This window comes from Amblyomma americanum, chromosome 3 (genome assembly GCF_052857255.1).
Source record: "Amblyomma americanum isolate KBUSLIRL-KWMA chromosome 3, ASM5285725v1, whole genome shotgun sequence".
In the NCBI taxonomy this organism is placed as follows: domain Eukaryota; kingdom Metazoa; phylum Arthropoda; class Arachnida; order Ixodida; family Ixodidae; genus Amblyomma; species Amblyomma americanum.
The window spans coordinates 97,058,858-97,062,468 of NC_135499.1; positions in this window are offsets into that span (position 1 = coordinate 97,058,858).

Consider the following 3,611-nt stretch of genomic DNA (forward strand, 5'->3'; position numbering starts at 1 on the left):
TACTTTATGCATCAATGTCTCGGGGATTAATACAACTTGCTGCAGATAAAGATGTTTGCTTTTGATTTCTTTGCAGTTTTTGAATGAGCTGAATCCTAATGCGTAATTCTTTATTTGACCGGGTATTGTACATCCAGCAGGCATGTTTCTTTTCAAAGGACAGTTTAACATCTAAATCTTAAGGATGTATTCAGTAGGAAGCTAATTGGTACAAGTCAGCTTTTGGCTATGTTGCCTAAGGGTATTTAAAAATTATTGATACTAAGCGTTGATGGCAGTCCAGTAATCATAATCACGGAGAAAAGGGTTAAAAAATTAATTTATGTGCTTACTTCCGCCCAGCAATAATTGAATAACTCGGCGGCGATAGCCACAAGCGTGCTCGGCGGTCCTCGAAAAGAAAGCCTGTATATCCTGTCAGCGCTCAGTTTAAAGCCGGTAGTAATTCACCCTTGCTTACGATAGTAAACCAGAAACAAAAGCTCCTAATAGGCGAAAGGGCCCTGCTGTGCTTTCACACAGTCCGCGGGCGATTTGATTGCTTCCAGCTATGTTCAGAAACTTTTTAGGTGGTCATCAAAGTTTGAGTCGAAGACAACGACGTCATCTAAATATACAAGGCACACTCTCCCAATTCAGAGCTGCCAGTACTGTTTCCATTACCCGTCGGAACGTTGCTGGTACAGAACAGAGTCCAAATGGAATGGCCGTGAAATCGAAAAAGCCACCTGGTGCGATGAATGTGGTTTTCTCTTGGACTCTTTCATTTACTTTGGTTTTTCAGTTCCCGCTCTTGAAGTCCCCCGAAGAGAAGTACTTCCTGTTGCACAGCCGCTCCAGTGTGTCGTCGATGTGGGGGATTGGTTAGACATCCTTCTTAGCAATGGTGTTGAAGGGGCAGTTATCGACGTAGAACCACAGTGTGCCGTCCCTGTTTCTCTCCTAAACAACAAGTGCCGCCCAGCGACTCTTCGACTGCTGGATGACGACGTACCAAATTATTTTTTCCACTTGGTCCGGGCCAGAATGGCTTAGCGCTGTCGCAGCGACACACGGTAGAGGCTTTGGCGGAATGGTCAGGTGTGCTCGTCCGTTACAATGCGATGCTTGGCAATCGGTGTTTGTCTGACCTTTAGAAGGCGACGAGAAGCTCTAACTTTGAAGAATGTTGCGTATTTCATCTTTGATCTTCTGTCTTCCGTGGCAGCAACGGGTTGATGTCGAATGCGGGCAAGTTGTCTTGATTACGCGAAATCCTTTGCTGATCGGACGGAGAAGGCGAAGGCCCCTTGTACGCCGGATAGTTCATCTAAAAAAAGCAATCGTCGAGAATTTGTTGGGGTGTCGGTATTCTTCACTAAAGTTTGCCACCAGTGCCTCAGCTACTCCATTTCGGAAGCCGGTGGTGCTTCTATAGCCATCCCCAGTCCTTGGTCTAAGGGAAGCTGCGTGTTTCCCTCGATGATACCCTTGATGTTCTTGATAATTCTGGCACCCATTGAGATGATGACGCTTGATCGAGGCAGAACACGCACTGCTGCTTCAAACACACTCAAGGTGACGGGATGCTCCGACTTAGTATTGCTAGGTATACGGCTTCCCACTGAAAACGTGATGGCCTGTAGTTCTGTCTGCATCTTCTGGCCCCGCTCAATTTTTTGTCGTCAATGAACGTTCGAGATAAGAGACCAGAGCAGCTACAACAATCCGGAAACTTGCGGAAGCATTGCACTTAGCCATGATCACTCGAGTTAGGTCTGCTCGCCTTCTCGCTTCACAAAAAAAAAAGACAAAATCGCGTGCCGCATCTTCCAGTGTCAAAGAAGAAACCGTACCAATTTTCGCGACAGCACGTCCCATCATTCTCACATAGGCCAATACAGGTTACTTGAGGCGCACGCGATTGCCTTCAGCGTACTTAATAGCACTTTTGCCGTCACGGACGTTAATAATGTCATGAACTATGACGCAAGAAAGATGTTTGACAGATCAAGTGCCACAGATGACCCTACGTAAATGCTTTACAGCTCCAATATGCTAGTGGGTTTGAGAGCGACACAAGCGTGGCACTGCGATAAAATTACAGCATCGGCGAAAACTTTTGCACAGAAATTTCAGAATTGTTTGGAAAGGCTTTAACATCATTAGATTCTATGCTGGGCTTGACATTTATTGTCTCTATAAGGCAGCGAAGAGAGCAATAGCAAACATTGCCCTTCTGTCGGCGCTACAAATTTAGAGACACAATTATGCGACGCCTTATGGGTGTAAAGCGAAAGCGTTAATGCTAATTTTCTAGTTTCTTGCTTAATTAGCACCTCTTTTAATTCATGATCATCATCACTAGCCAGAGTACACCCTCTGCAGGGCAAAGATCTCTCCCAAGTCTCTCCAATTAACCCTGTGCTTTGCCAGCAGGCATAAGGGGCCACGACATACACCACAGTACAAAATTCTCTCTTTAACCAAGTCGAACGAACGTCAATAGCCTAGCGCAAACGTGTGGGACTATAGTCGCATTCAGCTCACGAACGAAGCGGCTTTTCCCATTCAAACGATCTTTTTCCAGACGGTAGCGTCAGTCACTTCTCATGAGCCAGCTAGCGTCAGAATGCAGGAAGTGGCATGATAATGCAGGGAGGGGACTATCCCCGGCCATGGAGGGAGTGGACTGTCGCCTATCATCTTCCACTTCCTCCATTGCCACGCTAGCAGGGTCATCAGAATCGGCCGATGCCATTGGCTGGACGGAGGTCCTTTGACGTGAAAAATGCGCTTTGTTCTTGAGTTGTATCCGACTACAGCAACCCAATGGCCATGGTTTCAATTTCCAAGTAAATACCGCAGTTATCTGTTCAGCGAAATTGATTTACTTAACCGAATTATGGGTCGTAATGATATTAAGTGAAACTACAACTGATAGTCCCAACTTTATTCGAGTTCTGGCTATTCTCATTCCACAGGTGAAAGTTTGCGTTTGAGCCCTCTGGGCTAATCCTATATTAGTGTGAGAAGATGTGCGGCTTTTCCAGTGAAAGTCCGCTTTAACGCTGCCAGGTTTGAAGTCCTGCATTCATAAGGCTGAATATTGTTTCTCTACCGAGATTAGAAGATTAGAAAAAGCAGGACATCTGCATTTTATTTTTGTATCAATCGCCGAGTGCCTGCTGGAGGAAGCGAAAGGACAGAAAAGCATACCAAGAGAAAAAAATGAAGTGAGACAGAGAGCTCCGCATTTCGACATCAAATGTCTCAGTCTGAAAAAGTGGCGAAGAAGTGCAATGCTCCCGTTTTGTCAGATTTCCGAAAACATGATCGATGGATCCCCACCTTATGGATGCAAAAAAAAGAAAGCTGGATGCGGGACCAATCATACGAGGCCCAAGTGCGCAAGTGGTTTTGTATGAATTACCCCTTCTGCGTGGAAAGATATGCATTTAACAAGCTCTACGGGAGCACGAACTTGAATTGTCACTCCAAAACTCTGCAAATTTACACCTGGGGAAGACTGTAAGTACAGTAAAAATATAAATCAAAGCTTAAGATTATAATGTAAAGATTTTAAGCCGAAGCCACGAGACTGTGGCACGTGAAGTCTTTGAAGCCGCTTT